The sequence below is a fragment of the Nannospalax galili genome, unplaced genomic scaffold (genome assembly GCF_000622305.1).
Source record: "Nannospalax galili isolate Female #2095 unplaced genomic scaffold, S.galili_v1.0 scaffold916, whole genome shotgun sequence".
Taxonomy (NCBI): domain Eukaryota; kingdom Metazoa; phylum Chordata; class Mammalia; order Rodentia; family Spalacidae; genus Nannospalax; species Nannospalax galili.
This window is the reverse complement of record NW_008337947.1, coordinates 354,012-363,039: the sequence shown is the minus strand read 5'-3', so window position 1 is coordinate 363,039 and position 9,028 is coordinate 354,012. Positions and strand designations below refer to the sequence as shown.

General features: G+C 33.6%; 1 pseudogene; it reads right to left on the bottom strand.

Moving 5' to 3' along the window:
• Positions 1-8,058: 8,058 nt before the first annotated feature.
• LOC103733944 lies at positions 8,059-8,454 on the bottom strand (annotated as a pseudogene).
• Positions 8,455-9,028: the final 574 nt, after the last annotated feature.

Here is a 9,028-nt window from a genome sequence, read left to right as displayed (position 1 = left end):
TATCTTAACCAAGTCTCTGTGTCATGGCATTTCACCAGTATTGAACTAATAGAGTTGAATAACTACCTCAATATTTTTTTTTTCTTTTTGAGACAGGGTCTCCCTGTAGCCACAGCTGGCCTGGAACACAACATGTAAACAAGACTGGCCTCAATCTCACAGTCTGCCTGCCTCTGTGTCCTGAGTGCTGAGATTAAAGGAGGGAGATACCACTCTCAGCCCACCATGACTTTTTGAAGACCGAGAAGGCTCCTAGGATGAAGGATGCTCAATGCTAAAACCAGAATAATCCAAAGCAAGTGTGATGGTTCATTTCCTAATTAAGCCCTTACTATATGCAGGGTGTTTTATAATCATTATTCTTCTAGGTCTCAACTTTCATTCTTTATGGATAATTCTTGAGCATTATGGGTTGTTCTGAATATTTAGTCAATAAACAAAAGATCTAGCTCTCATGAAATTTTTATTCTTGCCAGAAATGTTATGATTTTCAGGTGGGGAGATATTTCCTAAGAGAAGGTAAACAATTCTTAAAAGTCTGATTGTCAGTGGATAGAGAACTCTGTTCCTTTGATGTCAAATAAAGGCTCCTTTTCCCCACAGCATTGATCTATTTCTTTCATAAAATTTCCAAATTTTATTTCATTAAGAACATTTAACATGAGATCTACAACTTAACAGATCTTAAACGTAAAAACAATGTTATCAATAGGCACAATATTAAACACTATATTTCTAGAATAGTTTTGTCCTTCATAACTGTACCTTCATATCTGTTGATTAGCAATTCCCATTTCCCCACTTACAAATCCCCAGACATCATTGTATTCTTTACTTCTTTGAAGTTTATTATTTTAGATATCTGATATACGAGGAAATGTGAACTATAATTCATCTGTGACTGGTTTATTTCACTTTGCATCTTGCTGTCTTCATTCGCTAATATTGGGAAATATTTCAAAACTCCATACCATTTTAAGGCCAAATAATATTCTTGATCTTTGATTTTAATTCTTAGAAGAATATTTTCAAAAAGATACTCTGTGTAGTCTTTTCCTATACTGACTACACCATTTCCCTTCTCACTCACAGTGTATCACATTTCTGATTCCTCTACATTGTTACAAACATTACCTTCTTTTATAAGTTACCCCCTCACATGTGAAGTGATATCAACTGTGATTTTTCATATGCATTTTCCTGATGATTAGTGATGTTGAACATCCTTTAATCTTGCTCTTGTTCCTTTGTATTGTCTTCTTTGTAGATGAGTCTGTGTGTATCTGTAGAATATATTTTTTAGGTTGGGTTATAACTTGTTTTACTATTTCACTGGAGGAATTCCTTATATTATCAGAAATATTTCTTTCCATTCAAGAGACTACCATTTTTCTTATCTTAATTATACAGAAACTTTTTAGCTTAAAAAATGTGTTAAAGACTTAAACATAATGTGAAACTCTAAAACTCCTAAACAAGTACATTTGAATGCTGTATGGAAAAAGTATCTAATGACTCTGTGCTTTGAATTGAACAAATTAAACACTGATTTTTAGTAATAGCTAAATGAAAATAATGCTTATGTGATATGCTCAATATTCACTAGTCGTACTAATATTAATATATGAAGAAAATTCTCCTGAGAAAATGAGCTTCTGTTCTGATACTGTAAGTAGTGGATAAAGCTTTTTACCTATCACAGATCAGCCAATTCCTGTTCTGCAAGTTCTCAATGAAATTACAGTGATTTCAAGTCTGGATTTCAGAATACAAATTATACTATTAATTAGATGTATTATAAATATGCTTTTGTATGACTGTATTGTATATTAAATGAATGATTGTATCCAATAGAAAATAGTTATCCCTTTCTTTAAGGAAGCATGGTCCAAAACTTAATCACATACTCCAAATACACATGCACAGAAATTTGAAGGTGATAGTTTACTTACTTTACATGAGGACTAGTGTGAATAACAAGGTATTTGTTGTGTTACAATTCTCATTTGCAATATTATGTACAACTATTCCAGTGTTTTTCTATTGAAGAAAATAATCTCATGGGCACGTAGTTTGAAAAATGTCCTGAAACTTGTCATAAAATGTACTTTATGCTTAAAATCTATTCTGAAATTCAAATTGTTTTAGGAAAAATAACAAAATTATTTTTTCTCCTTACTTTCTACTTTGCATATTAATCTTTAAATTCTTTATTTTTCTTTTAAGTTAACATGAATTTGAGGTTGAATTATCATATGTATAGAAATAAACAATGCTGCATGCTTTTATAACTTTTATTGTGCTTGTTCTTTGTATTTTCAAGCTCATTCTGATTACTGTCACCTGTACCTTCCTTAATCTCCCTCTCCACTGAGGAGCCCAGCAGACTCAAACTCATGGTCACAGATGAAGTGGGTCTAAAAGAAAACAAAATTTCATTTTGAGTTAAAAGAAGATGTGCAGTAATCACATTTAAAACTTAGAAGGAAAAAGAAATGTTTCCTAGAATATGGAAGATTTGCATTAATAATCAAATCTTTTGGGGTACCATACTTTCTAACAGTACTAAATTAAAGAATGACTATATTAGCCTGTCAGAAAAGTAAGGACAATCAAGGTGATAAAAAACAATCTGCTGTTGTGCTGGAAGACAGTAAGCATGCATCCCATCTTCCTATGTAGCCCTGTCTTCATTAATATAATTAGGACACCTGATACCAACATGCAAATGTAACATTCCACTGAGTATAAGGTACACAGATATTGCAAACCATCTGTGAAGTCAGATTCCAATTCACAATCTGCCTTCATGGAGACAATCTTAGTAAAATTCTACAATTTTTGTCCAGGTGTGAACTGGTTAGTGTTCCTGAAACTTTTTAATATTTTATACTTCAACTATTTAAAAGCATGTAATGGGGGAGTGTGCATGTGTGAGTGTGTGCACACATATGTGTTTGTGTGTGTGTGTGTGTGTGTGTGTGTTTAAAACCAAACAATAACTAAAAGCTTTCTGTTAACATCTTGTAATAACTTTAAATAAGCACTAGCATCAATTTTTACAAGATAGACTATGTGAGAAACATTCTGACACACAGTAATGAACATTTATAAAATAATTTTTACATTCTCAATTCCAAGATGATATAAATATACTAAAAGCTATACATGACAATCCTAAGTAAAAAGGATGATAATTGTGAAGCAGTATTATTATTTATCCAAGTTTGTTATTACAAGGTTGGAAGGAGTTGCAAACAAATTTATACAATTTTTAAATAATCATTTAAGTCCCAATAACTTTTATTAAATAAAATAATAGTACTAAGTATTAGAGAAATAGTTTTCTAACTAGTAGCATTTTAAAATGAACTTTCCCAGAACTCCACTAGACAAAAAGAAGGGAAATAGAATTACATGTGCCATTTGAAATTGAATAAATTAAAGGAAGAAATGATGTCATATGGCTCCTTAATAGATTCTACAGAATATAAATAATTTTGTGAAGATACAGGAGGAAAAGCATAATTATAACAATAATTTAAGACAGAAAACAAAAATAGAAATAATTGTCATTTTTTAGTGTTGATATAATTAGCAAGTGAACCAAAGAAATTAAAGTAAAAGATATCGTGGTCATCTAAATATAAATATATGCAGCTTGTGATGGAGATGCTAAGACTGAGTAGAGAAAGGGAGCTAGTGGGGAAACTGATAATTGAAATAAAATGTGCCTGAAAACACTGCAGAAAATCTAACCAGTAATTGAAAAGACAAACTCAAGGAATGATTTCATATTTCAAAAAAACTGTAATTTTTTTCCCTTATTGTCCCTAGTGACACATTTTGGCAACACTTCATCTCAAAATTTAATGTTGTTTCTACTCCAACCAGTAATGAAGTCTAAGGATTTTTGCCTATGGATGGCTAGCACTTCACAGAAGCAATAACTTGAAAAGTCTAGACAGAACAAAAAACAGTCCCAAAACCACGACTAATGTTTCCTTAATCCAAGGGAAGTGAAACATTAAAATGGAAATACAGGCTGATGCTGTGGGGCTTGGGGGACAGGATCTGAGTGTTTGCACCAAGGCATGGATAAACAGCTCTATATCCAGACTTTCATTACCAGAGCTAATAATTATGTTAGTTGCCTTTCTTCATTCAATCAGTTAATTTTGTCATTGTAGTACAATTTCTACAGAAATCAGAACAGGGCATGAAGTCATACCCATTTAAATGATCCAGCTGTCACAAAATGATAGATACAACCACTACAATGATGTTAAAATCAAGCCTAAAAGAATGTGACCATTGTACTGATACAAGCAAGACTTGAATAAAAATAAACACTTAATAGTTCATTTGGAACCCATACATTCCATGTTTAAATTGTCCTCAAAATATAATGGACATGGAAGAATGAAGGACTTGAACAAACAAAATGTGATAATAGTCTTAATTGTTTAATAGACAGGTAGCTTCTCTTTCATTAATATCTTTCATAGTTAGGCACAGTTTACATGGGAAGCTTTGCAGGCCACAGCAGAAAGAGAGGAGAAACCAGTTTTGATCACTTAGAATTTGTTCTAATAAAATGGCAAAGATATAATTTGGAGTGAAATGTTTCTGATTTTCATCTTTAACATGAGGACTATAATTTCAAATTTGCTATGTTATCATGACTTTAAATGAGAGAGTAGGGATAATTATCAGAAGCTGTCCAGTATGTCTGAGAAAGAAATTTCAGCAAAATACAGAATAAAAGAAGTATTGAAATATAAGATTATTGACTATAAAAGAGTAATAAGAAAAAGGAAACAGGTACAGGAAAAATTAGAAATAGTACATTACATTATTGCCTCGGATGAAAACATCATATGTACAGAACCAAGTGCTGAGGACTTTTTTAATTTCTATGAAAAATAGGCAAGCCTCTTCAATAACCAAAAAAAAAAAAAAAAAAAGAACTATTGAAAAGTATACTACAAATAACAAAGCAGGAATTTGTATTAAAAAGAAAGGGAACCTATAGGAAGTACAATAAAATTGAAAGGAGAGCCCCCAAAGGAACAAATTTTGCTTTTCTTTTTTAATCTATGAAGATCTAAAGAGCACCTTATAAGCAAGGAATTGCAAATCCCTGAGTAACATGGAAAGCCCTTTGATAATGAACGTGTAGATATGGATATGTATTCTGCTATAAAATGTCTACATGAATATATTTAATAAATTGGAATTTATGTGAGATATACAGAGATTTTAGTCATTCAAATTGATATGTAAGTTCATGTATTCATTTTTTGGAAAAATGATCACAAATTCAGATGCAGAAAAAATTATTATATTTTAAAATATAAAGTTAATTTAAGCAAATTTCCTTTAATAGCATATACCAATAATTTAAAGACAAGTCAAAAGACGACAAAGTTCGAAAGGTCTGTACATCTGAGGGAGGAGGTATAAATATTTTAAAGTGCCCTTTTTAATATCTACTAGGTAATACAGGGATTACTTTCCTGCAAATTTCCTAGAAAAGTTACTGTAAAGCAGCTACTTAACTAAACCAAATATATGTAGTAAAAATAAATATAAGAGAAAAATCCATCCTGTTAGATATTTATATCAGTAAAAAAGAATAAAAATCATTAACTCAAATACTCAAAAGCTATATTTAAAAACTAGATTTCTCAGTCTCCAGATCTTAAATGTCCTCAATGTTTTGTGCTATTTGGAGCTGGTTGAACTTTAAGAAATTGCATTGTCACCATGCTGGTGGCTCAGTGGTTAAGTATCCTTGCTGCTTTACAGAGAACCAGGTTTGATTCCCAGTACCTAAATGTGGAGTCCCAATAATCCGTAACACCAGTTCCAAAGAATCCAGGGTCCTTTTCTTGCCTCTATGGGTTCAAGCACACGTATATACATGTATCCACTCAGATATACACATAAAATAAAAATAAATAAATATTTTAACTATTAAATCAATTCCACATTAAAAAATGAGAGGATGAGGGACATCTGGGGCCACTAACCTGACATGACAGGCCATAACACAAATGGCAGAATGTACGAACTCCAGTGAGGGGTTGAGCTATGATAGGGTGCCAGTGGGAAGGGAGTATAAAGATGATTATGATGTTTCATATGAAATACACAAAAATTCAATTAAAAAATTATTAAAAATTGAGTTAATGTCAATTTAAAATTTTTTAATGATCCGTTGGCTGATAAGACACCTATTTTTTGAATTTTTTTTACCTGTTCAATTGGCTTAAAATGATGAATAGTCCTTGAATAGTCAATGTTGAATTCTTTGGCAATCAGCATCTGTGATTGTTCTCAGTCAGCCATTGTTAATTTCCAGTGCCTGACCACAAACTCATCTCCAGGGCTGTACTCTTCGCAAAATTTCTATGTTCATTAGCAGTTCCTGGGTCAAATATACTGTTGTTGTTGAGTGGTCACCATTGATTTACAACCCATTTTGAACTCAAATAACAAAATCAATTGAATTTTCTTTTTTGTCTAACATTTCCATAGTATAAAATTAATATGAAATAAGTAGGAAGTAATAAGTCGTTAGTTTAAAAAACCACATAAAGTGAGAAATACTAAAATGATGTATAACATATTTAATCTAGGAATCTGTTTCAATATCAAGCAATGAATTTCAACAATACCAAAACTGTGATAACTTTTGTACCAATCTAATATAACCAGTTTTTGAACTAAATGAATTATGCATTTATTTAACCATCACAACCTTTCCTTGCATTCATTCTTTTAAGACGGATCTCAGTTTTACTAATGAAACACCTTTCCAAAATACCTATAGAAGGCTATTTCTCATAATAGTATGAAAAGATCATAATGCACAATTTTTATCTTCTGTAAATTTCACAAGGATGAATCTCCAAGATCTTGATATTAATAGGGTTCAGGTCCAGGTGACCCCAGACCCAGAAACCATAATGCTTCTAAGAGGAATTAAGTCAGTCAACTCCCAGCCACCTGCAAGCTGACAAAAGCAGCTCTGGGATATAATGACCCAATGCATTGTGATCACCAGAGCATGCTCCACAGGCTGACAAACAGGTTTCTCCAAGCCCTGTAGCTGCAAAGGGTTCCTGAAACCCTGTAATTGCAGAAAACATGTTTCACAGTAGATGTTTTCTATGATAAGTTTCATCAGGTACAGAACCTACACCGTCCCTGAACAGCCCCCAAACAGCAGAAAAATATTCCCTTTTTCCGCATTCTTTTCCCTTTATAAGCTACCCCTCTGCAACCATTAGGTTGCTGGTTTTCACTCACTCCAGAGTTGAGACCAAAGTAAACTCTCACTTTGCCAGAGTCCTCTCAGTTTCTGTTTCGTAGTGATCCCAACCACTGCCACCTTTTTATATAACACATATGTAAAGTACTTGTATCAGTTTGTCTCTTCATTGCTGTGACAAAACACTCTGACTACTACCAACTTGGGAAGGAAAGGGTTTATTTATCATACATCTACCAGGTCACAGTTCATCAAGGAGTGCAGGGTAGGAACTCAGGGCAGGAACCTGGAGGCAGGAGCTGGAGCACAGGCCATGGGGGAACACTGCTTACTGGATTGTTTCCCTGGCCCCTGCTCAGCCTGCTTTCTTATGCAACACAGGCCCACCTGCCCAGGGGTGGCACCACACACAGTGAGCTGGGTGCTCCCACATCACTCATCAAGAAGATGCCCCTAAGACATGGCCACAGGCCAGTCCAATAGAAGCAATTCCCCAATTGAGGCTCCCTCAACCCAAGTGTGTTAAGTTGACACTAAAACTATCCAGCATAGTTCTCTAGCACTATTTCCCTGAAAACAAAAGAAAACCATTTGTGAGTTACCTGTAATTGCAGATATGAATGTACTCACTAACTGTACTTAATTTCTGCTAATGGGATAACTTCACTAGCACTATTACTATGGTTATTCTTGAAATCAAATGATCTTTACATTTTTTGTTGTTGTTCCCAGATTTATTGAAAATATTAAAGAATAGCAGGAAAAATTCAAACAGCTCCTCATGGTGTTTTGAAATCATCCCAACTGTAGGCTGAGTGAATTGCGGGTTGGAGAGACTGCCAAAGTCTGGGAGCTTCAGCATTTCCTTACTGTCAGGATCTACCTCAATGATCTCCTGATCCAGCACTGAGACCTCAGGAACATAATTATCTTTCCTCTCTCCTACTCTTGCAACTTGATGGAGATACCTCTCACAGGACCTCTCTGACCTCATCTGCCTCCATCAGATGCATGGCATAGCCTGCTATCTTGTTGCAGAGCTTCATGCTGGTGATAATGTCAAAATCCTCACACATGTGGTTGTTGGTATAGAAGTCATTCCCCAGGCCCATGTAGTATTTATCAATGATGATCCCAACCGCCTTTTTCATGGTTTTAGTGTGAACACTGCCCATATTGGTGGGTTCTGGTAAGGAGTGATCTTTACATTTTTATAAAATATTACAGAATAGCATGCAAACTATAAGATAATAGAAACATTCTAAGCATAAAATAGATATCCTCAAGAACATGAAAGGTGAGGAACTTGCTTTGATAAGATATCATAATATGGAGTAAAATATGTTCTAGTAATCATATACATATTTTATGCTAAAATATTTTATGTGGTTCATATGCAAAATACAAATAACCATATTAGATAGCCACACCCTATTTTAAATGATTAACTGCTATATTGAGTATCAAATAAATGTTCTTTTTTTACAAAGGTGGTACAATTGGAAGCCTTAGATTATATAAGCAGTATTCTGAGAGACAATGAGGACCTAGGTGAACAACACAAAAACTATATTGTGTTGTACAAATGAATGTTGATAAGCTACAATTTAATGAAAAGCCAGTGTGGCTTCATGAGATTCTGTTTTTATGGTGATAAGATAGTTTATTCTGGAGCCAAATGTGAGTGACCATGCCTTGGAAACACAGATTCAGTTTACCCCAAATTCCATGTTCCAGCATGGAAACAGT